Below are 25,838 nucleotides of genomic sequence, written 5' to 3'. Positions count from 1 at the left end.
TTATCGGTGGAGATTGCTTTCTTGTAACTTGATGGGAGATCAGGTGTTGCCATGCTGCACCCCCTTGGCAACAAGCTTCTCCATTCCCAACTGCCCCAGGTAAGGGACACGTGCACGCCTTCTTCTACCCGGCCTTGACAACCCCGGCTGTCTGATGGTAACAATACATGGGGGGAAAGGGAACTATGGGGAGAACAGAGGACGTCTAAACTACAATAACATAACTATACATCACTGTTGCTTGGCCCAGCTGGATGGTGACAGGGGGGCAACAATCCCCCTCCCCCGAGCTCCACTAAATCCCAGCTGCCAGTGATGGCGCAGCATGAAACAAAGGAACAGCAAGATGGGTCCCGGGGTAACTTTATTTGATGGTAAAACTTCCCCTCTTCATCATCCCAGGACCCTGAACTGAGGGCAAACAGTAACTTATAGACAGGGGCAGGTCCCAGCGGGAGGATACAACCTTTAACAAATCAGGAAAATTGGGAGTAAAAACAAGGCGGGAAATACAATGTATAAACCAATAAAGAACTTCAAGGGAGCAAAAGAGTTTCAGTGAACAAATAAAGTTTGAAGAAATACAAAACTGAAAATTCTCGAGGGGAGGCAGCCTCTGGGAGAAACTGGCATCTAATAAAAGAAAAGTGCTGAAAGTTCTGGGAAAAGGGCAGGGACAAAAGGAACAGCATAAGGAAACTTCAAAATTACAAATCAAATTAATAAAAGAAAAAACACATCACAATACACAGAGCTCCATAATTAAGCTTCAGACTTCCTAATATTCAACTAGATGTAATTTTCCATTCATTTAATATTTGTTAGTCTCAAGTCACATAGTTTTTAGTATTTGTTTTCCTCCTGGACCCAGATTTCTTGGCCTCTGATGTTAATAAAGTCCACCCTCCTTGATTTTCCTCTCAGCCTCTTGCAGACCAGGTGTCTCCAACTATGCCAGGGGGCAGATGTTCCTTGATGTTTGCTGATGGTCATTGATGTGTTCTTGATGGTCATTATCTTTTTGGGGACCTTTTGGGTTATTCCCAGTTCATTGAGATGTTCAGCTCATTTCCCTTGAGAGTGGTGCAAGATCCCTTAAAAAAGCCATGAGAATTCCTTTCCCCAAGGGAAAGGCAAACCAAGCCTGACTGGAGACATGAAACAAAAATTAAACTTGGTATATTATCCAACACACATGTGCAGTGCAAGTGCCCAGCTGCTGAGTCTCGGGAGAAGGCTGAGGGAAATGCACCCACTACGCCCCCTCTGCAGCTCACTCAGCGTCTGGTGCAGAAGTTTGGATGCCTGCAGGGGTTGTTTGTCTCCTCTGGGTTTGTTCTTCTCTCTGGGAGGGCCCCAATGGAAATTAGTTCCATTTCCCCTGCAGACCAGAGTGGCAGTGAGTCACTGCAGGCTGCTGATAGTCTGATACAAGGAAACAGGTGTGCATAAAAATCACGCTGTGAAAAGCCAGTGTCCATAAAGGAGCCAGAGGAGTCCTGTAGCTTTGTTTGAACATAGGGAGAGAGTCCATTGGGACATCCGCTTGTGCGGTTGTCTCTCTCAGCTCGTGGGGAGCACAGCCTCCTTTTAAACCCCCGGCCACATATTGCCCTCTTCCTTTCCCCACTGGCTGAGGTACTGGGGCAGGGGACTCCAGGGACCTTTGTACCCTCTTTTCCTTTTGCCAGCTATTAGTTCTGGTCTCCATCCAAACCCAGTCCAAAGGTGGGATGAGCGTGTTAGTCCTGACCAGGATGGGCTCCCTGCACTCCCAGCCCCTCTGCAGCCTGTGCTTTTCCGTGCCCCACTTGGCTCTTCAGGTGGCAGATGGCTTGGGGCAGGTTACTCCAGGCACACAGCGGTGCCCGTGGAGGCCCAGTCCCTACAGCTCTCCCAGAGCTGTGCTTGGCTCCAAATTTCGTCTGCATCCACCTGATTTTAAAGACTGTAGCACATCTGCAGTTTCAAGGGGTAGTACAGCCAGTGCTGCACTCTGAGAAATAAGTCCACAGTCTGAGATGTTGATGTAATTTAACTAATTTGTGGCTCATTGTGATGATGATGATGATGATGATGATTGTATCCCAGAACATTTCCTTTTTTTTCCTCCCCCAAATAAAATGGTGCCATTCATGTTCTGGAGGAAAGAACTGTCAAAGGTGCTGTTTGGCAGTCATGGAGGGGGAGGTGCGGGGGAGTAAATTATGGCCTGGAAGGATGCTCTGGTGGGCTCCAGCATTTAAACAAGTTCCTTTGATACACAGACTGGATAATTTTCAGTACTAAATGGCTGCATTAAAAGGTTTTCCAGGCCGTATGCTGGCCAGAAAGCGTTGAAAACCCATGGGAGTTTAGGCTCCATGAGAAAGGCAGCATCAGTTCCTGTGCCAGTGAAGCACAGCATTCAGAAGCTCAGCTTGTGTTTCGAGAAGCCACCAGCCTAATGTAAGCATGGCCAGAAAGCTTTTCCAATCCAGCTGAGTGGCTGTGGCAGAGCTGTTGTGTTTTACAGCAGCTCCATGGCAGTGCAGCAGCTGCAGGAGAGGGCTCAGGACAGGCTTGGGGGGAGCGGGGCGGCAGGAAGCTGAGAGAAGCCTCTGCTCTGGAACTGAGGCAGTTCTTGGCAGAAGCAAACAAAGATGGTGACTTGAAGAGATTCCTACTGTGCTCAAAGCTTGCCTCTGAAGACCAAGAGGCGAGCTTCTCAGAAATCCCAGAAAATATGAGAAAAAAGGTTCTTGGTTACTTGTGAGAAGATACAAATCTGCCCTGGGCAATGAGCCTCTGCAGTACACTATGTTTCTTCAGTGAACTTAGTTCTTCCAGGAATAAAGATTACCAATTAAATGTAATAGTTTTTTAATTCTAGAAGTGTGAAAATGTTCTATGCGTTTCCAAATTCTAAAACTACGTTGAAAAATATAGAACTATTGTGGAAAAGGGGAAGAACTATTAGGGGAATAGTCTATGAAAAATGTTCCTAAATCTTCCAAAATTAAAAATAACTATAGTAGCTCCTAGTCTCAGGAGACCCATGCCCGGCTGTTGCCAGCACAAATCTGGCTGTGCCCAGAAAACCAGCACAGGCAGGGCTGGTGCCACCACATAGAGAGCAGAGGTGAAAGATGCTGATCAAGACCTTCTCTGGCAGGAGGGGCCCACCTTCAGTCCTGGCTGGACACCAGGGCCAGCACGTTCAGGGACAGAGGCTCCTGTTCTGGGTGGTGGTGGCAGCAGCACATGCCCAGAAATGAGCTGGTCATGCAGCCGTGGCAGGGACAACGGACACTGGCACGGAGATTGAAGATGACAGGCCCAGTTCTCCATGACTGAGGCCATTGGCCGGTCTTGAGAATTTCCAGAGGTGCTCCTGTGGAGAGAGGAGGTGGCTGAGGCCCCAGCTGCCAGTGGCACACAGGGACCCTCGTGCACAGCAGGGCCCAGAGCTGGCAAGGCTCCCCAGCACGGCTGGAGCTGCTGGCACAGCTGGGCCCAGCTGGACAGCTGCCCCTCAAGGCCCCGGCCAGCAGGGCACGGCTCTGGGTAGGGTCCCTGGTCAGGAGCGGGCCCCAGAGCGCCTCTGCCTTTCAAGGGCAACCTCAGCCCTGCTCTTTCTCCTCCCCACCTCCCTCTGCCTCTGCCCCGTGCCCCTGGGGCTGCTCTTGGCCAGGCAGCCTCAGTGGGAGCCAGCACTGGCTGCAGCTCCAGCGGGGCCCCCAGGACAAGGCCCAGCAATTGAGAGGCCAATGGAAGCACTGGGCAGCAGCAGAACCCTCAGCAGAGTTATTTGGAGAACCATGGACTGGCCACAACTCCACTGCAGCCTCAGTGGGAATGCTTTCTGTCTACATCAGACTTTCAAAAGAAGCTGTTTCAGGGAAAGATGACCACTCACCATTTCTTCTTCCAGTTACACCAGATTTTGACACAGCACAACATGAGAATAAGGTCCAAAAATAGCAGGCCTGCCACTAACCTTGCCCAGCAGCCTGTTCCCATATAGAAGACACTTCTGAGGCCTTTCTGGGCATCAGGAACATGTGTTGTGGTGCCGGCTGCATCTGTGGGAGCGATGGGGAGCATGAGCCCGTGCTGTGCTGTACTGCTGAGCTGGCAGCACGGTGGATACGGGCACGACGTTCTCTGTTTCCCCCAGAGCTGGGGCCTGCAGGCACCTTGCCGGCCCTTGGCACAGGCTGTGCCAGCCAACAAAGCCCAGCAGGCCGGGAGGAGAGCCCGGGGGCAGCGCAGCTGCTTGGGCAGTGGCTGCTGCCAGGGACACGGGCCAAAGGCATCCCTGAGCAGCCACTGCCAGCCCTGGCCCTCCCTGCCCTGTGACAGCTCCCCCAGCCCCAGGGGACAGGCTCAGGCCCACTAAGGACACACTGAAGCCTTGCTCTTCCCCTCTGTCCTTTCCCCACCATGGGCACCTCGTGCAGTCACTCCCAGGTTTCGGGATGTGTCTCCCACGGAGGGACCCCAGCAGGACTGCTCAGAACCTGAGTGCCCTGAGCCTGCTTGGGATAATTCCCCTGAGCTATGCCAGTCTTTCCAGGCTGAGTAAGACTAAACATTAAGAATTAAAAGCAATTTTACTATTTATTGCCAATGTGTCAGAAGATTCTAAGTTTCCCTGACTGTAAAACTACTTGGACAAATACAGAACTGTTGGAGGAAAGGGGAACAAATATCTGGTGTCCGTATTCTATGAAAAACATTTCTCAATGCTACAAAGGAAAAACATATCTAAATGTTTCAAAAGAAAAGACAAAGATAACATGAGAGTGCTGTTGGTCGAATGAGCCCCATGCCCAGCTGCTGCCTGCCCATGCCTGGCTGTGCCCAGACGAGCAGCTCCGCCAGTGCGGGTGGTAGCACACAGACACCTGAGCTGAAGCTGGACTCAAGCCTGTGATAGATGAGTAATGCGACAGTTGACTCTCACAATTAAAGGATAAATGTCATGTATATATGTTAAGAGAAGTTTTATATATTTATAGATATGTTTTACCCCCTGATGTGTTATCTTGGCGTTACCTAAGTTTGGGACATATAAGAGGGTCAAATTGCTACGACAGCAGCACCTGACCTCCAAGTGAGATGTAAGGAAGTAAACTCCAGCACTGGACATCAAAGAAGGAGTCGATGGACAGAACTTTAAGAAGGGCAAAAGAGTTAAAAGGTGAAACCTCCATTGTGTGGATGAGAATGTGGTGGGAAAAAACCTCTACTCCCGATGACGTAACATTTTCCTTATTCAGTGTCCTGTTATATTTCTAATAAGGTTTTTAATAAACATTTAAAATTTTTACAAGTAAATATAACTTCTGGAACAATCCATTCCCTGGCTAGAGGGCTACACGTCCTGTCCTGGATGGAGAGCGACGCCAGGCCCTTCAGGGAGAGACGGTTCTGTTCTAGGTACTGGCTGCAGCATATTTCCAGCAATAAGCTGGTAATACACCTCTGGAAGGGACAATGGACACTGGCACAGAGATGCATGATGACAGGCCCAGTTCTCCCGCACTGAGGCCTTTGGCTGGTCTTGTGAAGTTCCAGAGGTGCTCCTGTGGAGAGAGGAGGTGGCTGAGGCCCCAGCTGCCAGTGGCACACAGGGACCCTCGTGCACAGCAGAGCCCAGAGCTGGCAAGGCTCCCCAGCACGGCTGGAGCTGCTGGCACAGCTGGGCCCAGCTGGACAGCAGCCCCTCAAGGCCCCGGCCAGCAGGACACGGCTCTGGGCAGGGTCCCTGGCCAGAAGCGGGCCCCAGAGCGCCTCTGCCTTTCAAGGGCAACCTCGGCCCTGCTCTTTCTCCTCCCCACCTTCCTCTGCCTCTGCCCCATGCCCCTGGGGCTGCTCTTGACCAGGCAGCCTCAGTGGGAGCCAGCTCTGGCTGCAGCCCCAGCGGGGCCCCCAGGACAAGGCCCAGCAATTGAGAGGCCAATGGAAGCACTGGGCAGCAGCAGAACCCTCAGCAGAGTTATTTGGAGAACCATGGACTGGCCACAACTCCACTGCAGCCTCAGTGGGAATGCTTCCTGTCTACATTAGACTTTCAAAAGAAACTCTTTCAGGGAAAGATGACCACTCACCATTTCTTCTTCCAGTTACAGCAGATTCTGACACAGCACAATATGAGAACAAGATCCAACAGAAGCAGGCCTGCCATTAACCCTGCCCAGCAGCCTGTTCCCATACAGAAGACACTTCTGAGGACTTTCTGGGCATCAGGAACACGTGTTGTGGTGCTGGCTGCATCTGTGGGAGCAATGGGGAGCGTGAGCCCGTGCTGTGCTGCACTGCTGAGCTGGCAGCACGGTGGATACGGGCAGGACGTTCCCTGTTTCCCCCAGAGCTGGGGCCTGCAGGCACCTTGCCGGCCCTTGGCACAGGCTGTGCCAGCCAACAAAGCCCAGCAGGCCGGGAGGAGAGCCCGGGGGCAGCGCAGCTGCTTGGGCAGTGGCTGCTGCCAGGGACACGGGCCAAAGCCATCCCTGAGCAGCCACTGCCACCCCTGGCCCTCCCTGCCCCGTGACAGCTCCCCCAGCCCCAGGGGACAGGCTCAGGCCCTGTCAGGACCCAGCGCAGCCCCTGCCCAGTCGGGAGCCAGGGCTGGCTCTGGCCCTGGGCTGGCGGCAGGGCTCCTGCTCGGGGCTGCTCCTGTGCCTTGGGCCTCTGGGCACTCAGGGCCAGCTCCGCAACAGCTGCAGCGCCAGGACGTTGCTGCACCAGTCCCGTTTCCCCGGGGCTCTGAACCAGCTCCAGAGGCCTGGAAGCCGAGGCGCCTCCAGCTTTGGCTGCTGCCGGGATGGGCAAGGGCAGGCCCTGGGGGAAGAGCTGCTGCCACACAGCCCCGGCCAGGGCTGAGCCCGGCATAGCAATTACCTGCTGTGCCTGTGCCCGTGTCTGCCATCGCCTTCCTTCCTGCAGCAGGGGCTACCCATGAGGATATGCTTCCTCCAGGATGTGCCTCCTTCTGCACAGATGTTTGGTCCATCACTTCAGACAGGAAAAAGGACAGTTGGATTAGATGGAAGACTTCCTGATTTGGGTGCTGGCATCTTCAGGATGTCATGTGCGTTAAACATGGGGATAGGTTTCAGAAAATGTCTTGGCTTTCAGGGCAGGGTCAGGGCTCTCCTGTTTCCAAACCGCTGCCGTGCCTGAGCCACAGGAGCAGGGAGGGGATGGCGCAGGGCGAGGGCACACACGTGCATGGTTCTGTGCTGGCACCTGCAGCAATGCCCCCCTGGCCCAGCTTTGGGCTCTGAGCTGGCAGCTCTCCCAGGGGAAAGGCCTTGACCTACCCTCAGCATCTCCCAGAGGCTCCGTCCTGGACGTGGCTTGGGAAGCTGCACCACCTTCACCAGCAGGTTCAGCTGCAAAGAAAGGCAGGACAGAAGAGCTCCTGTGGCACTGCAGGTGATCCTCAGGCTGCCCACAAGGCTCAGCCCCGGGGCACAGCCCTGGGCCTGGCCACTTCCCTCTCTGCTCTTCTCTGTGGCTGCACAGAGCACATGGAAGGACACATGGGCATTGCACACGGGAGGAAGATGGACAGCTAAATGCTCCTTCCTCCCACTGACAGTGATCCTGTGGGATCCCTCAGGGCTCCAGAAGGGAGCAGGGCAAATTTTCCATATTCCATCAACCTTCAGAAGATCTTAAGTGAAAGGGCAAATGTATGAGCTCTTGCCACCTGGTCACTGTGTATTCTCTCAGGAAAGGTACATTGAGCACTTGCCTCCAGGATTTCCCATGAGTCTCAAGCCATAATCCAGCAGCTTTCCCAGATAATCTATGTCTTGATCCCAACCTAGAAGTTTGCAAAGATCAGAACCATTTCCATGATGTGCTGGGATCCCCTTCTGCCACAGGGAACTGGGCACTGCATATAGATCAGGTAAGGCCATGGGAGCCAGATGTGAATGGACAAGGCCAAAGCTGCTCAGGGGCCTGGGGAGCTCTGGGCAGGCTCCTGGTCAATCCCTATCTTATTTGCAGGCCCTGTGCAACATCTCTGGAGTGGTGGCTGGAGCAGTCCAGGGCCCGTGGGGATTCTCTCAGTCGCACAAGGAAAATGCTCCTTGAATCCCTGGGGAGAACTGCAGGGGGCAGTGCTGCAAGTATCCCTCGCAAACTCCCTCCTGCCTGTCCTCCCAGCCGCCCTTCCTCCATCTGGGCTGGGAGAGCTCCCACAGCCCAAGGGGACCCAGCCAGGCCCACTAAGGACACACTGGAACCTTGCTTTGCCCCTCTGTCCTTTCCCCACCATGGGCACCCCGTGCAGTCACTGCCAGGTTTCAGGAAGTGTCTCCCACACAGGGACCCCAGCAGGACTGCTCAGTACCTGAGTGCCCTGAGTGTGCTCGGGATAATTCCCCTGGGTTGTGCCCTCACTTCCAGGCAGCAGAGACAGCAGCTCAAGCCTCAGCAGGGCTCAGGCCCAGAGGCACAGCAATTACCTCCTGTGACTGTGCCTGGCATCGCCTCCAGTCCTACAGCAGAGGCTGTCATGGAGCCACTGCTTCCTTCGGGAAACGTCGCCTTCTGCCCAGCCTCTCCATCCACTTCTGCAGAAAGGAAGAGGGACGGCTGGATCAGGTGGGGCTGTTCCCCATTGGGGAGGTGGCATCTTCAGGAGCCAGTACTTGTGAAAGTCATGGTTAAGGATCAGGAATCCACACAATTTTCTGGGTAGGCCAGGGTCCACTTTCATGATAACACCCGCACTTAGTATTCATCCTGGAGACTATGAAATTTCAGGGAATCTCAGGCCCGTGGTGCAGTTTGGGCTCCCTGTCAGCTGATGCCAAATGCCTTCCTGCAGGGGCTGGGCACAAGCTGCAGCCAGGCCAAGCTGGGAAGTAGCCCTGCGGGGCGTGAAAGCAGCCGCAGGGCAGCGAGGCTGCCATGGATCCCTTCCTGCTGTGCCGGGCACGGTGTGTCCAGATGTGCAGCCAAAGCCCCCGGCTTCTGAGACCCAGGGGAAGCATGAGAGAAATGCACCCACCTTGTCTTCTCTCCAGATCACTCAGCATCTTCTCCATGTGTTTGGATGCCTCCAGGAACTTACTCTCTCCTCTAAGTTTGTTCTCCAATCTCAGGAGACCTTAAGAGAAATATTTCCATTTCCCAGGAATGGGTCCCACTAAACCAGTGCTCAGCCTGTGGGGTCATCAGGCAGACACTACTCACCCCTGCGATGGGAGCTGGGCCTGCGTGCAACATCCACCAATGGACCTGGGAACGTCCTCCCTGCAGACACACCTGTAACTCAACAGCCACAGAAGCTTCTGCCATCTCTGCTGATCTGCACTGGCACGACTGAGCCGCAGGAGCGGTGAGGGGATCGTGCAGGGCGCGGGCACACACGTGCATGGTTCTGTGCTGGCACCTGCAGCGATGCCTCCCTGGCCCAGATTTGGGCTCTGAGCTGGCAGCTATCCCAGGGGAAAGGCCTTGACCTACCCTCAGAACCTCCCAGAGGCTCATTCCTGAACGTGGGTTGGGAAGCCAGATCAGTTTCACCAGCCAGGTTAGCTGCAAAGAAAGGCAGGACAGAACAGCTGCTGTGACTCTGCTGAAGATTCTCATTCAGGCCCAAGTGGCAGTGGGTGCACCTGGGTGTTTGGTGCCCTCCAAGGCACTCCCTCAGCTCTGCCTTCCACTCAGGAGCAGGAGCAGGGGGACCTCGTGCCTGCAGTGGCCCCACACTGGGATGGAAGGAGCCCCTTGCGGGGCAGTCGGGGCAATAAGGACTCCCTGGAGCTGCCAGCAGCTCTAAAGCCAGCCCCTTGCAGGGCCAGGGCTTGACAGTGGCAGCAGGAGCAGCTCAGGCTCCCCGGGGCTGGCAAAGGAGCTGCCAAAGGCTCAGCCACGGGGCACAGCCCTGGGCCCGGCCCCTTCCCTCTCTGCCCTTCTCCCTGGCTGCACAGAGCACATGGAAGGACACACTGCCATTGCACACAGGAGGAAGATGGACAGCTAAATGCTCCTTCCTCCTACTGACAGCAATCCTGTGGGATCCTTCAGGGCTCCAGATGGGAGCAGGGCAAGGCTTCCAGAATTCAACAACCTTCCTACTCTTAAGGAAAGTGGGACATGCATGACCTTTTGCCACACTGACACTGATTATTCTCTAAGTAAAAAGGGACTTTGCGAACTTACCTCTACTATCTGCCGAGGTCTTCAAACTCTCATCCAGAAAGACAAGCATGGAATCCATGTCACGATCCCAATCTAGAAGGGAGCATAAAACGGAACTGCTTCCATGCTCTGCTGGGTTCCCCTTTGGCCTTTGGGAACTGGGCACTGCAAGGGGGTTGGGTAAGGTTGTGGGAGTCAGATGTGAATGGCCATGGCCAAAGCTGCACAGGGACCTGGGGAGCTCTGGGCTGGCTCCTGGTTAATCTCCACATCCTTTACAATCTTTGCCCGCCATAGACCTTATGCAACATCCCTAGAAGGGCAGCTGGAGCAGCCCAGGGCCCTGGGGCTCTCTCCCTCCTCACTGAGGGAGACTTCCCTAAATCCCTGGGGATAACTGCAGTATGTAGTGCCAGAACCACTCCTACCTCCTTCCCTCCTGCAGTCCCTCTCTCCCTCCATCTCTTGGCACAGCTCCCCCAGCCCAAGGGCACATAGCCAGGCCCTTACAGGACACATTGGAGCCTTGCTCTCCCCCTCTGTCCTTTCCCCACCATGGGAATGCAGTCGCTCCCAGGTTTCAGGATCTCCCTCCCACGCAAGGACCCCAGCAGGACTGCTCAGTACCCGAGTGCCCTGAGCCTGCTCGGGATAATTCCCCTAGGCTCTGCCAGTCTTGTCTGAGCTGTGCCTGCACTGCCAGGCACCAGAGAGGGCAGCTCAAACCGTAGCAGGTCTCTGGTCCAGAGGTACAACAATTACCTCCTCTGCCTGTGCCTGGCATCACCTCCCTTCCTGCAGCCGAGGCTGGCATGGAGCCACTGCTTCCTTCGGGAAACGCCACCTTCTGCCCAGCCTCTCCATCCACTTGTGGAGAAAGGAAAAGCAACAGCTCATCAGGTAAGACTGATCCCCACTGGAGAGGTGGCATCTTCAGGAGGCAATTCTTGTCAAAGACATAAACAACCTGGGTAGGACAGGGCCCACTTTCATCAAAACACCCGCCGTTAGTGATCAGCCTGGAGAATGCAAAATCGCAGGGGACCTCAGGTTGGGCATGGCCTGTGGTGCATTTTGGGCTGCCTGTCAGCTGATGCCAAATGCCTTCCAGCAGAGGCTGGGCAGAAGCTGCAGCCAGGCCAGGCTGGGAAACAGCCCTGCAGGGCGTGAAAGCAGCAGCGGGGCAGCGAGGCTGCCATGGATTCCTTTCCGCCTTGCCGGGCACGACGTGTCCAGATGTGCAGCCAAAGCCCCTGGCTGCTGAGACCCAGGGGAAGCATGAGAGAAATGCACCCACCTTGTCCTGCCTGCAGCAATTCTTTCAGCATTTGCCTCATGTTTTTGGATGGCTCATGGGGTTTCTGGTGTCCTTTGCCTTTGTTCTTTCCCCTCGTAGGATCTTAGAGCAACAGAGTTCCATTTCTCAGGAACGGATCCCACAAAAGCAGGGCTCAGCCTGTGGGGTCAGCAGGGACACACTACTCACTCCTGTGATGGGAGCTGGGCTTCTGTGTACGAATCAGCAAAGGAGCTGGAGAAGTCCTCCCTGCAGACACACCTGTAACACAACAGCCACAGAAGCTTCTGTCACCTGATTCCTGCCAGGCTGTCAACAATTATTCCTTGGTGGCTCACTGAGAACATACCTGACGGTGGCTCAGATAGGACCAAAACTTTATGCAGCCAAGTTAATGGAGAAGCCTTCCCTGACACTTCATCTAGAAGGGAGCAGAGATAAGAACCATTTCCATGGTGTGCTGGAGTCCCCTTCTTCCTCAGGGAACTGGGCACTGCAATGGGGTCGGGTAAGTTTGTGGGAGTCGGATATGATTGGATAAGGCCAAAGCTGCACAGCAGCCTGGGGAGCTCTGGGCTGGCTCCTGGTCACACTCCAGACTCTTTTCAGGCCCTGTGAAACATCCCTGGAAAGGTGGGGGAACACCCCAGGGCCTTGCAAGACTCTCTCATTTCCACTGCAGAAACCCTCCCTAAAGGCCTGAGAAAAACTACAGGCAGCCATGCCACAGGTGTCACTCATTTCACCACTCCCTGCCCCGTGACAGCTCCCCCAGCCCCAGGGGACAGGCTCAGGCCCTGTCAGGACCCAGCGCAGCCCCTGCCCAGTCGGGAGCCAGGGCTGGCTCTGGCCCTGGGCTGGCGGCAGGGCTCCCGCTCGGGGCTGCTCCTGTGCCTTGGGCCTCTGGGCACTCAGGGCCAGCTCTGCAGCAGCTGCAGCGCCAGGGACGTTGCTGCACCAGTCCCGTTTCCCCAGGGCTCTGAACGAGCTCCAGAGGCCTGGAAGCCGAGGCGCCTCCAGCTTTGGCTGCTGCCGGGCTGGGCAAGGGCAGGCCCTGTGGGAAGAGCTGCTGCCACACAGCCCCGGCCAGGGCTGAGCCCAGCACAGCAATTACCTGCTGTGCCTGTGCCCGTGTCTGGCATCGCCTTCCTTCCTGCAGGGCCTTCCAATGAGCCGCCACTTACCCCGGGAAATGCCACCTTCAGTACAGCTTTTTGGTCCATCGCTTGATAAAGGAAACGGACAGCTGGATCAGATGGAACTATTGCCTACTGGGGAGGCAGCATTTTCAGAGGGAATGCTTTTCAAAGGGTTAGGCTCAGGAAGATGGCCAGACTCTTCATGCTGAACTAGACCCCTCCTTTCTCCAAACAGGTGCCCTTCCTGATCTCACAAGAGACCAAGAAATTGAAGGGGATCTCAGGCCCATGGTGCATTTTGGGCTGCCTGTCAGCTGATGCCAAATGCCTTCCTGCAGAGGCTGGGCAGAAGCTTCAGCCAGGCCAGGCTGGGAAGCAGCCCTGCAGGGCGTGAAAGCAGCAGCGGGGCAGTGAGGCTGCCATGGATCCCTTCCCGCTGTGCCGGGCACGGCATATCCAGACGTGCAGCCAAAGCCCCCGGCTGCTGAGTCCCAGGGGAAGCATGAGGGAAATGCACCCACCTTGTCCTTCCTGCTGCATTTCCTTCAGTACTTGCATCTTGACTATGGCTGGCTCATGGGTTTTCTTGTGACCTGTAGCTGGGTAATTCCCTGTCAGAGAAACTTAGAGCAACATAGTTCCATTTCCCAGTGGATTTCACAAAACCAGGGCTCTAGCCACAGAAGCTTCTGTCATCTCTGCTGATCTGCACGGGCACCACTGAGCCGCAGGAGCGGTGAGGGGATCGTGCAGGCCGAGGGCACACACGTGCATGGTTCTGTGCTGGCACCTGCAACGCTGCCCCCCTGGCCAAGCTTTGGGCTCTGAGCTGGCAGCTCTCCCAGGGGAAAGGCCTTGCCCTACCCTCAGCATCTCCCAGAGGCTCCGTCCTGGACATGGTTTGGGAAGCTGCACCACCTTCACCAGCAGGTTCAGCTGCAAAGAAAGGCAGGACAGAAGAGCTGCTGTGGCACTGCAGGAGATCCTCAGGCTGCCCACAAGGCTCAGCCCCGGGGCACATCCCTGGGCCCGGCCCCTTCACTCTCTTCTCTTCTCTGTGTCTGCACAGAACACATGGAAGGACACACTGGCATTGCATATGGAAGGAAGATGGAGCAGCTAAATGCTCCTTCCTCCCACTGACAGTGATCCTGTGGATCCCTCAGGGCTCCAGAAGGGCAAGGTTTGCTGAATACATCAACCTTCAGAAGAACTTACGGGAAATGTTACAAGTAATCTCTTGCTGGATTGACACTATTTTTTTGTCAGGAAAGGTACATTGAGGACTTGCCTCCAGCATCTGGCGAGGTTTTCAAATCATCATTCACCAGTATTTCCAAATAATCCAAGTCACGATCCACATCTGGAATGGAACACAGACCAGAACCATATCCAATGTGTGCTGGGATCCCCTTTTGCCTTAGGAAACTGGGCACTGCAGGAGGGTTGGGTAAGGCCATGGGAGACAGATGTGAATAGACAAGGCCAAAACTGCACAGGGGCTGGCTCTGGTCACTCTCCACCCTCTTTGCAGGCCCTTTGCAACTTCCCTGGAGGGGTGTCTGGAGCAGCCCAGGGCCCGTGGGTACTGTCTCCCTCCCACAGAGGAAACCCTCCCTAAAGCCCTGGGCAAAACCATCCCCAGCGCTTCCCAGGGAGCAGGGAGCGCTGTCCCGGGAAAGGGCAGCCAGGCTGCCGGCTCACCTGCTCCCCGCGCTTGCAGCGGAGCAGCCTGGGCAGCCCTGGCAGGCAGGGCCACGGCCAGGAGCAGCAGGAGTAGGAGGCGCAGAGCAAGGGCCATGCTGCCTTGCCCTCCGCCAGTCCCACAGCTCTTGCTGCCACCGCTGTCCCGACACCGCTGTCCCAACGTCAGCACCGCTGCTGCCACCGCCGCTGCTGCCGCAACAGTTGTGCTCAGGGACTGACTGCTGGCTCCTTGTGCTGCTGTGCAACCACGGGGCTCTGGCACCTCTGGCACCTCTGTGACCTCAGGGCCTGCTGTGACCTCAGCCTGCTGTGACCCCAGAGCCTGCTGTGACCTCATGGCCTTAGCTGTACCCCCAAAGTGTGCCCCCATCTCTACCAATGGACTGCCCTGATTTGTTGGGAAGGATGAAAGTTTGACAAGAAAGTCTCACAGCTATGTGTGCTTGGCAGAGAGATTTTTGAATGTGGAATCTGAAGAAGAAATAGAGATGGAAGCAAGTTTTGATATAGAATAAAAGAATTGCTGAGCTACTCTTAGTGGATAACTAAGAAGGTAAATGGTGTGTTAGTTTGAAGGGGGCTTTATGATCTGGATCAAAGGAGAAACCCACTTGAAAGAAGTAGATGCTTTCACCAGTCATGAAGATAGCACAGGGAACAAGACGGGTGATGTTGCAAGTAGAAAGAAGTCCTCAGAATTTTCAACAACTTCCAGTTTAAACTGTAATGTACTAACTTTTAGTTATTGGAGAACAATAACATGAATGTGGTAATTACAGTAGTTATGACAGCTTATAGGTAAATGTTAAGGTACCGATTGGTTCTTCTCTCTTAAGATGCCCAGCAAAGAAAAGTACATAATGCATTGTCAGCAAAACTAAAGGGTCTTCAGGCTTTTCTGCAGCTGGAGCTGACAGCTGTAGGCACAGGCTCTGTCACCCACGACCCTGGACTGCTGTAATGTCTTGGATGTAATAAAGTGCATTATGCAGAGCTGCCTGGAGTCCCGCATCCCCCATTAAGGCTATTACACTGATTGTAATTGCTTTGCTTCATCCAAGGGCCATTGCTCAGCAAAACCTGCAGGGACACAGGGTCTTGTTTGGGTGGAGGCAGCATCTGCACGGCAGCAACATGCTGGTAATGCAGCTGTGACAGGGACATCAGGCATGGGCATGGAGATGGGAAGTGTGTGCCAGGTGTGTCCCAGACTGAGGTGTTTGGCTGTTCTTGTGAACTTGCAGAGGGGCAGCTGTTGAGAGAGGAAGTAGCTGCAGCCCCAGTTGCAGCTGGGACACTGTCCTGGCATGACTTTATGATGCTTGTATCCCCATTTGTGGGTTGAGCCCAGAAATAAGTTTTGCACCTTTAGGTCTGGTTCCAAGAGTGAAGGGGGGACAAGAAGAATGGTGGAGTTTGTTATCAGAAACTGCTCTTGCACCTCTGCATCCTTCTCCTGCACTGTGTTGTCTGCGGCAAGGACAGACAACAGGATAGAGCTCTACTTTGATTTTTAGTTAGTTTTAGCTAGCTAAAGCAGAGAATTTCTCTGGACTGTGGTTTTTCTTTTTTTGTGGAACTGTTTAAACCTCCTCTGGACTGAAAACCCAGAAGAGCACCAGCAGCTCACTGCTGTGGCCCACCAGGCTGGGCCAGGCTTGCAGCATTTCCAGTGCCAGAGGGACTGACCAGAGAATGAGTTAGCAGAGCTATAGCCCACGAAGGTGACTTTCTGAGCATGTCATCTCTTCTAAGTGGCGAGAGGTTTTATTGTTTAACATTGTTCATCATTTTTTCTGATGGTGAATTCCTTGCCTATTAAATAAAGAGGGTTTTTATCCCATTTTCACAAAAAAAAAAATCTTTTTCCCAATCTAGTTGGGGGAGGGGCCTCTTGAATGTGTTTCCTAGAGAATGCCTTTGGAGGTTATCTCCCAAATGTGCCCTAAACCAAGATCAAAACAGAGACCTACCTGCACAGCAGCAGATTAGCATTGCACTCAAAGTTTGCTGCTGAAGACTAAGAGCTAAGCTTGTCAGATATTCTGAAAAATATCAGGGAAAAGGTTTTTCATTGGTTGTTGTGACTAAGTAAAAATCTCCAGAGGGCAAATGGCTTCTCCAGTAGACAAGGTGTCTTGAGATGTCTTAGTTCTTCCTGGAGTAAAGATTGGCTATTAAATTCTGGTGTTTATTCTAGAATGGTAAAAATGTTCTACATTTTTTCCTATTCTAAAACTACTTTGAAAAACCCTAAACTGCTAAGGGAAAAGGGGGGAAATATTTGGGGGTTTCTTTCTACAAAAAGAAAAAAGTCTGAATATTTTTAAAAATTTCTAATTTCTAAAAAAGGAAAATGAAGACAAAACATGGTGCCTCAGGAGCCCCGTGCCCGGCTGCTGCCTGCGCACTCCTAGCTGTGGCGAGACAATCAGCTCAGCCAGTGCTGCGGCTACCAGCCAGAGAGCAGAGGTGAAGCCCAAAGGTGTTGCTCAAGCCCTTCCCTGGCAGAGGGGCCCCATCTTCAGTCCTGGCCGGACACCAGGGCCAGCACCTTTGGGGACAGAGACTCCTGTTCTGGGTGGTGGCAGCATGTCCCTAGCAACAAGCTGATAATGCAGCTGGGGCAGGGATGTTGGAAATGGCTTGGGGATGGCTGATGACAGGTACAGGTACAGGTACAGGTCTCCCTGATGGAACTCTATGGCCAGTCTTACAGAAGACACTTCCAAGAATGGGGAAGACGTGTTGTGGTGCCGGCTGCATCTGTGGGAGCGATGGGGAGCGTGAGCCCGTGCTGTGCTGCACTGCTGAGCTGACAGCAGGCTGGATACGGGCAGGACGTTCTCTGTTTCCCCCAGAGCTGGGGCCTGCAGGCACCTTGCCGCCCCTTGGCACAGGCTGTGCCAGCCAACAAAGCCCAGCAGGCCGGGAGGAGAGCCCGGGGGCAGCGCAGCTGCTTGGGCAGTGGCTGCTGCCAGGGACACGGGCCAAAGCCATCCCTGAGCAGCCACTGCCACCCCTGGCCCTCCCTGCCCCGTGACAGCTCCCCCGGCCCCAGAGGACAGGCTCAGGCCCACCAAGGACACACTGGAGCCTTGCTCTCCCCCTCTGTCCTTTCCCCACCATGGGCACCACATGCAGTCACTGCCAGGTTTTGGGATGTGTCTCCCACAGAGGGACCCCAGCAGGACTGCTCAGAACCCGAGTGCCCTGAGACTGTTTGGGATATTTCCCCTGAGCTATGCCGGTCTTGTCCAGGCTGTGTAAGACTAAACATTAAAAATTAAAGGCAATTTTACTTTTTATTGCCAATGTGTCAGAAGATTCTAGGTTTCCCTGCCTGTAAAACTACTTGGACAAATACAGAAGTGTTGGAGGAAAGGGGAACAAATATCTGGTGTCTGTATTCTATGAAAAACGTTTCTCAATGCTACAAAGGATAAACATATCTAAATGTTTCAAAATGAAAGACAAAGATAACATGAGGGTGCTGTTGGTCGAATGAGCCCCATGCCCAGCTGCTGCCTGCCCATGCCTGGCTGTGCCCAGACGAGCAGCTCCGCCAGTGCAGGTGGTAGCACACAGACACCTGAGCTGAAGCTGGACTCAAGCCTGTGATAGATGAGTAATGTGACAGTTGACTCTCACAATTAAAGGATAAATATCATGCATATATGTTAAGAGAAGTTTTATATATTTATAGATATGTTTTACCCCCTGTTGTGTTATCATGGAGTTACCTGAGTTTGGGACATATAAGAGGGTCACCTTGCTACGAAGGCAGCACCTGACCTCCAATCGAGATGTAAGGAAGTAAACTCCACCACTGGACATCAAAGAAGGAGTCGATGGACAGAACATTAATAAGAGCAAAACAGTTAAAAGGTGAAACCTCCATTGTGTGGATGAGCACATGGTGGGAAAAATCCTCTACTCCCGGCGCCGTAAAATTGTCTTTATTCAGTGTCCTCTTATATTTCTAATAAGGTTTTTAATAAACATATAAAAATTTTAGAAGTAATGATAACTTTTTCAACAATCCATGAAGTGGCTAGAAGGCTGCACCTCCTGTCCTGGATGGAGAGCGACGCCAGGCCCTTCAGGGAGAGGTGGTTCTGTTCTAGGCAGTGGTTGCGGCGTATTTGCAGTAATAAGGTGGTAATGCACCTCAGGAAGGGACAATGGACACTGGCACGCAGATGCATGATGACAGGCCAAGTTCTCCATGGCTGAGGCCTTTGGCCGGTCTTGTGAAGTGCCAGAGGTGCTCCTGTGGAGAGAGGAGGTGGCTGAGGCCCCAGCTGCCAGTGGCACACAGGGAGCCTCGTGCACAGCAGGGCCCAGAGCTGGCAAGGCTCCCCAGCACGGCTGGAGCTGCTGGCACAGCTGGGCCCAGCTGGACAGCTGCCCCTCAAGGCCCCGGCCAGCAGGGCACGGCTCTGGGCAGGCTCCCTGGCCAGGAGCGGGCCCCAGAGCGCCTCTGCCTTTCAAGGGCAATCTCGGCCCTGCTCTTTCTCCTCCCCACCTTCCTCTGCCTCTGCCCCGTGCCCCTGGGGCTGCTCTTGGCCAGGCAGCCTCAGTGGGAGCCAGCTCTGGCTGCAGCCCCAGCGGGGCCCCAGGACAAGGCCCAGCAATTGAGAGGCCAATGGAAGCACTGGGCAGCAGCAGAACCCTCAGCAGACTTATTTGGAGAACCATGGACTGGCCACAACTCCACTGCAACCTCAGTGGGAATGGTTCCTGTCTACATTAGACTTTCAAAAGAAGCTCTTTCAGGGAAAGATGACCACTCACCATTTCTTCTTCCAGTAACACCAGATTCTGACACAGCACAATATGAGAATAAGGTCCAACAGTAGCAGGCCTGCCATTACCCCTGCCCAGCAGCCTGTTCCCATATAGAAGACACTTCTGAGGCCTTTCTGGGCATGGGGAAGACGTGTTGTGGTGCCGGCTGCATCTGTGGGAGCAATGGAGAGTGTGAGCCCGTGCTGTGCTGCACTGCTGAGCTGGCAGCACGCTGGATACGGGCAGGACGTTCTCTGTTTCCCCCAGAGCTGGGGCCTGCAGGCACCTTGCCGGCCCTTGGCACAGGCTGTGCCAGCCAACAAAGCCCAGCAGGCCAGGAGGAGAGCCCGGGGGCAGCGCAGCTGCTTGGGCAGTGGCTGCTGCCAGGGACAGGGGCCAAAGCCATCCCTGAGCAGCCACTGCCAGCCCTGGCCCTCCCTGCCCCGTGACAGCTCCCCCAGCCCCAGGGGACAGGCTCAGGCCCTGTCAGGACCCAGCGCAGCCCCTGCCCAGTCGGGAGCCAGGGCTGGCTCTGGCCCTGGGCTGGCGGCAGGGCTCCCTGCAATTACCTGCTGTGCCTGTGCCCGTGTCTGGCATCGCCTTCCTCCCTGCAGCAGGGGCTCCCCATGGGAAAATGCTTCCTCCAGGATGTGCCTCCTTCTGCACAGATGTTTGGTCCATCACTTCTGACAGGAAAAAGGACAGTTGGATTAGATGGAAGAGTTCCTGATTTGGGTGCCGGCATCTTCAGGATGTCATGCGCGTTAAAATGGGGATAGGTTTCTGTGGAAGGGGCTAACAGCGGGCCTCTTAGCTAAAGGAGTAAGAAGAAGCTGAGAAGAAAGAAGAAGCTGATAAGGACCTCTCTCCAAGGCTGTAACCAAGGAGACCAAGAGAATTGAGAGACTGAAGAAAGATAAGAACTTCACAGCTGCATGAAGTATATTTAGAAAGTTAGTTAAGTCACTGTAACTTTTCACCAATGATGTTATGTTGATTTATTGTATCCAATAGTTAGGGTAGAAGAAACATAAACAATTAAAGAGTGTATAAAAGGTCAGCCATGTTCAATAATAAACTGTTGCCATCTGAAACTGCTTGTGGTCCCTGCTTTGTGTCGTGACCACCTCGACAACGACAGGTTTCAGAAAATGTCTAGGCTTTCATGGCAGTGTCAGGGCTCTCCTGTTTCCAAACAGCTGCCATGCCTGAGCCACAGGAGCAGTGAGGGGATCGTGCAGGGCGAGGGCACACACGTGCATGGTTCTGTGCTGGCACCTGCAGCAATGCCCCCCTGGCCCAGCTTTGGGCTCTGAGCTGGCAGCTCTCCCAGGGGAAAGGCCTTGACCTACCCTCAGCATCTCCCAGAGGATCCGTCCTGGACGTGGCGTGGGAAGCTGCACCACCTTCACCAGCAGGTTCAGCTGCAAAGAAAGGCAGGACAGAAGAGCTCCTGTGGTACTGCAGGAGATCCTCAGGCTGCCCACAAGGCTCAGCCCCAGGGCACAGCCATGGGCCCGGCCCCTTCCCTCTCTGCTCTTCTCTGTGGCTGCACAGAGCACACGGAAGGACACACTGGCATTGCACACAGGAGGAAGATGAACAGCTAAATTCTCCTTCCTCCCACTGACAGTGATCCTGTGGGATCCCTCAGGGCTCCAGAAGGGAGCAGGGCAAATTTTCCATATTCCATCAACCTTCAGATTATCTTAAGTGAAAGGGCAAATGTATGAGCTCTTGCCACCTGCTCACTGTGTATTCTCTCAGGAAAGGTACATTGAGCACTTGCCTCCAGGATTTCTCATGAGTCTCAAGCCATAATCCAGCAGGTTTTCCAGATAATCCATGTCTTGATCCCAACCTAGAAGTTTGCAAAGATCAGAACCATTTCCATGATGTGCTGGGATCCCCTTCTGCCTCAGGGAACTGGGCACTGCATGTAGGTCGGGTAAGGCCATGGGAGCCAGATGTGAATGGACAAGGCCAAAGCTGCTCAGGGGCCTGGGGAGCTCTGGGCAGGCTCATGGTCAATCCCTATCCTCTTTGCAGGCCCTGTGCAACATCCCTGGAGAGGTGGCTGGAGCAGTCCAGGGCCCGTGGGGGTTCTCTCAGTCGCACAAGGAAAATGCTCCTTGAATCCCTGGGGAGAACTGCAGCAGGCAGTGCTGCAAGTATCCCTCACAAACTCCCTCCTGCCTGTCCTCCCAGCCGCCCTTCCTCGATCTGCTGGGACAGCTCCCACGGCCCAAGGGCACAGAGGTAAGCCCTCTCAGGACACACTGGAGCCTTGCTCTGCCCCTCTGTCTTTTCCCCACCATGGGCACCCCGTGCAGTCACTCCCAGGTTTCGGGAAGTGTCTCCCACGGACGGACCCCAGCAGGACTGCTCAGTACCCGAGTGCCCTGTGCCTGCTCGGGACAATTCCCCTGGGTTGTGCCCTCACTTCCAGGCAGCAGAGACAGCAGCTCAAATCTCAGCAGGGCCCAGGCCCAGAGGCACAGCAATTACCTCCTGTGACTGTGCCTGGCATCGCTTCCAATCCTACAGCAGAGGCTGGCACGGAAACACTGCTTCCTTCGGGAAATGCCGCCTTCTGCCCAGCCTCTGCATCCACTTCTGGAGAAAGCAAGAGGGATGGCTGGATCAGGTGGGGCTGTTCCCCACTGGGGAGGTGGCATCTTTAGGAGGGAATGCTTGTCAAAGACATCACTAAGAATCAGGAAAATTCCTATAAACTTTTTGGGCAGGCCAGGGCCCTCCCTTCTCCGAACAGGTGCCCTTTCTCTTCTACCCAGTGACTGAAAAATCGCAGGGAATCTCAGGCCCGTGGTGCAGTTTGGGCTGCCTGTCAGCTGATGCCAAATGCCTTCCTGCAGAGGCTGGGCACAAGCTGCAGCCAGGCCAGGCTGGGAAACAGCCCTGCAGGGCGTCAAAGCAGCAGCGGGGCAGCGAGGCTGCCATGGATCCCTTCCCGTTGTGCCGGGCACGGCGTGTCCAGATGTGCAGCCAAAGGCCCCAGCTGCTGAGTCCCAGGGGAAGCATGAGGGAAATGCACCCACCTTGTTCGGCTTGCAGTAATTCTTTCACCATTTGTCCCGTGATTTTGAGTGGCTCATGGGGTTTCTTGTGACCGGTAGCTTTGTTCTTTCGCCTCGGAGGACCTTAGAGCAACAGAGTTCCATTTCCCAGGAACAGATCCCACAAAAGCAGGGCTCAGCCTGTGGGGTCAGCAGGGACACACCACTCACCCCTGCGATGGGAGCTGGGCTTGCGTGCAACATCCACCAAAGGACCTGGGAAAGTCCTCCCTGCAGGCACACCTGTAACACAACAGCCACAGAAGCTTCTGCCATCTCTGCTGATCTGCACGGGCACCACTGAGCCGCAGGAGCGGTGAGGGGATCGCACAGGTCGAGAGCACACACGTGCATGGTTCTGTGCTGGCACCTGCAGCACTGTCAGGATATTGTTAAGAAAGGCACAGGGACAACTTGCCTCCAGCATTCTTCAAGAGTCTTAAACCATCATCCAGAAGGGCATCCAAATAGTGCAATTTGCCATCCCGATCTAGAAGGGAGCACAGATCAGAACCATTTCCCTGGTGTGTTGTGGCCCCCTCTGCCTCAGATAACAGGGCACTGCAAGTGGGTTGGGTAAGGTTGTGGGAGCCAGATGTGAATGGATGTGGCCAAAGCTGCACAGGGGCCTGGGGAGCTCTGGGCAGGCTCCTGGCCAATCCCCATCCTCTCTGCAGGCCCTGTGTAACATCCCTGGCGAGGTGGCTGGAGCAGCCCGGAGTGCATTTGGGCTCTGCCACTCCCAGAGCTAAAACTCTTGCTAAAGCACTATTGAAAAAATGCAGCAGGCACTGCCACAATCATCCCTCCCTCCCTCCCTCCCTCCCTCCCTCCCTCCCTCCCTCCCTCCCTCCCTCCCTCCCTCCCTCCCTCCCTCCCTCCCTCCCTCCCTCCCTCCCTCCCTCCCTAATTTCTTCTCTCCCTCTATTCCTCTTCCCCCTGAAATTCCTCCCTGAATGGAAAGGACATAAGCAGGCCCCTCAGGACACACTGGAGCCTTCCTGTCCTGCTCTGTCAATTCCCCACCATGGGAATGCAGTCGCTCCTAGGTTTCAGGATCTGCCTCCCACGCAGGGACCCCAGCAGGACTGCTCAGTACCGAGTGCCCTGAGCCTGCTCGGGATAATTCCCCAGGGCTGTGCCAGTCTTGTCTGGGCTGTGCCTGCACTGCCAGGCAGCAGACAGGGCAGCTCAAACCGTAGCAGGTCTCAAGTCCAGAGGCACAGGAATTACCTCCCATGCCTGTGCCTGGCATCGCCTCTCTTCCTGCAGCCGAGGCTGGCATGGAGCCAGTGCTTCCTTTGGGAAACGCCGCCTTCTGTACAGCCTCTCCATCCACTTGTGGAGAAAGGAAAAGCAACAGCTCATCAGGTAAGACCGATTCCCACTGGAGAGGCGGCATCTTCAAGAGGCAATTCTTGTCAAAGACATAAACATCCTAGGTAGGACAGGGCCCACTTTCATCAAAACACCCACTGTTAGTGATCAGCCTGGAGACTGCAAAATCGCAGGGGATCTCAGGGTGGGCATGGCCTGTGGTGCAGTTTGAGCTGCCTGTCAGCTGATGCCAAATGCCTTCCTGAAGAGGCTGGGCAGAAGCCGCAGCCAGGCCAAGCTGGGAAGCAGCCCTGCAGGGCGTGAAAGCAGCAGCAGGGCAGAGAGGCTGCCATGGATCCCTTCCCACTGTGCCAGGCACGGCGTGTCCAGATGTGCAGCCAAAACCCCGGCTGCTGAGTCCCAGGGGAAGCATGAGGGAAATGTATCCACCATGGCATCATTCCAGATCACTCGGCATCTTCTCCATGTGTTTGGATGCCTCCAGGGACTTACTGTTCCTTCTGGGTTTGTTCTCCATTCTCAGGGGACCATAAGAGGAATATTTCTATTTCCTCAGAACAGATCCCACAAAAGCAGGGATCAGCCTGTGGGGTCAGCAGGGACACACTACTCACCCCTGACATGGGAGGCAGGATTCTCTGTAGGAATCAGCAAAGGAGCTGGAGAAGTCCTCCCTGCAGACACATCTGTAACACAACAGCCACAGAAGCTTCTGCCATCTCCGCTGATCTACACGGGCACCACTGAGCCGCAGGAGCAGTGAGGGGATCGCGCAGGGCGAGGGCACACACGTGCATGGTTCTGTGCTGGCACCTGCAACGCTGCCCCCCTGGCCCAGCTTTGGGCTCTGAGCTGGCAGCTCTCCCAGGGGAAAGGCCTTGACCTACCCTCAGCATCTCCCAGAGGCTCTGTCCTGGACGTGGCTTGGGAAGCTGCACCACCTTCACCAGCAGGTTCAGCTGCAAAGAAAGGCAGGACAGAAGAGCTGCTGTGGCACTGCAGGAGATTCTCAGGCTGCCCACAAGGCTCAGCCCCAAGGCACAGCCCTGGGCCCGACCCCTTCCCTCTCTGCTCTTCTCTGTGGCTGCACAGAGCACATGGAAGGACACACTGGCATTGCACACGGGAGGAAGACTGACAACTAAATGCTCCTTCGTCCCACTGACAGTGATCCTGTGGGATCCCTCAGGGCTCCAGAAGGGAGCAGAGCAAATTTTTCAGCCTTTCAACCCTGACAGAACCTTGAGGAAAGTGGCATGAATGAGCTCCTGCCACATTGACACTGATTATTCTATCAGATAAAACAGAAATTCAGAACTTGCCTCCAGCATTCTCCAAGATCTTTAAAGTGTCATTCACCAGTACTTGCAAATAATTTATGTTGCCATCCAAATCTAGAGGGAGCAGAGATCATAACTATTTCCATGCTGCATTTTATCCCCTTCTGCCTCAGGGAGCTGGGTACAGGAAATGGGAAAGGAAAGGCCATGGGAGCCAGTTGTGAATGGACATGGCCAAAGCTGCACAGGGGCCTGGGGAGCTCTGGGCAGGCTCCTGGCCACTCTCCACCCTCTTTCCCTGCCCTGTGTAACATTCTGGGAGAGGAAAGGGAAATGGGGCTGCCCAGGGCCCCTTGGGACACTCTCCCTCCCACAGAGGAAACCCTCCCTAAAGCCCTGGGCAAAACCATCCCCAGCGCTTCCCGGGGAGCAGGGAGCGCTGTGCCGGGAAAGGGCAGCCAGGCTGCCGGCTCACCTGCTCCCCGCGCTTGCAGCGGAGCAGCCTGGGCAGCCCTGGCAGGCAGGGCCACGGCCAGGAGCAGCAGGAGTAGGAGGCGCAGAGCAAGGGCCATGGTGCCTTGCCCTCTGCCAGTCCCGCAGCTCTTGCTGCCACCGCTGTCCTGTCACCACTGTCCCAACGTCAGCACCGCTGCTGCCACCGCCGCTGCTGCCGCAACAGTTGTGCTCAGGGACTGACTGCTGGCTCCTTGTGCTGCTGTGCAACCACAGGGCTCTGGCACCTCTGGCACCTCAGGGCCTGCTGTGACCTCAGCCTGCTGTGACCCCAGAGCCCTGCTGTGACCTCATGGCCTTAGCTGTACCCCCAGAGTGTGCCCCCATCTCTATGAATGGACTGCCCTGATTGTAAATGTTTTGCTTCATCAAAGGGCCATTCACAAAACTTATTTTTCACCTGCTGACATTGCTGGTTAGGCTGTGTCCCTGGAGATGCTCAGTATTCATACAGAATTCACAGAATGACCAGGTTGGAAGAGACCTTCAAGATCATCCGCTCCAACCCATGTCCCAACACCACAACTAAACCATGGCACCAAGT

The 25,838-nt window shown here is 54.8% G+C and overlaps 1 protein-coding gene and 1 long non-coding RNA gene across 2 annotated transcripts in view; one reads left to right on the top strand and one right to left on the bottom strand.

The window, feature by feature from the left end:
* LOC135308305 (uncharacterized) overlaps window positions 1-25,838 on the top strand; it is a 624,983-nt gene that overhangs the window by 280,099 nt on the left and 319,046 nt on the right. The gene's annotated exons all lie outside the window — the stretch shown is intronic.
* On the bottom strand, window positions 5,330-7,008 carry LOC135307483 (uncharacterized). The gene is made up of 3 exons (XR_010368207.1): window positions 6,889-7,008; window positions 6,096-6,261; window positions 5,330-5,570 (listed from the first exon to the last, which is right to left on the bottom strand). It is a non-coding gene; the product is annotated as an uncharacterized LOC135307483 (long non-coding RNA).

The sequence above is a fragment of the Passer domesticus genome, chromosome 9 (assembly GCF_036417665.1).
Source record: "Passer domesticus isolate bPasDom1 chromosome 9, bPasDom1.hap1, whole genome shotgun sequence".
Taxonomy (NCBI): domain Eukaryota; kingdom Metazoa; phylum Chordata; class Aves; order Passeriformes; family Passeridae; genus Passer; species Passer domesticus.
This window is presented reverse-complemented; position numbering and strand designations above follow the sequence as displayed.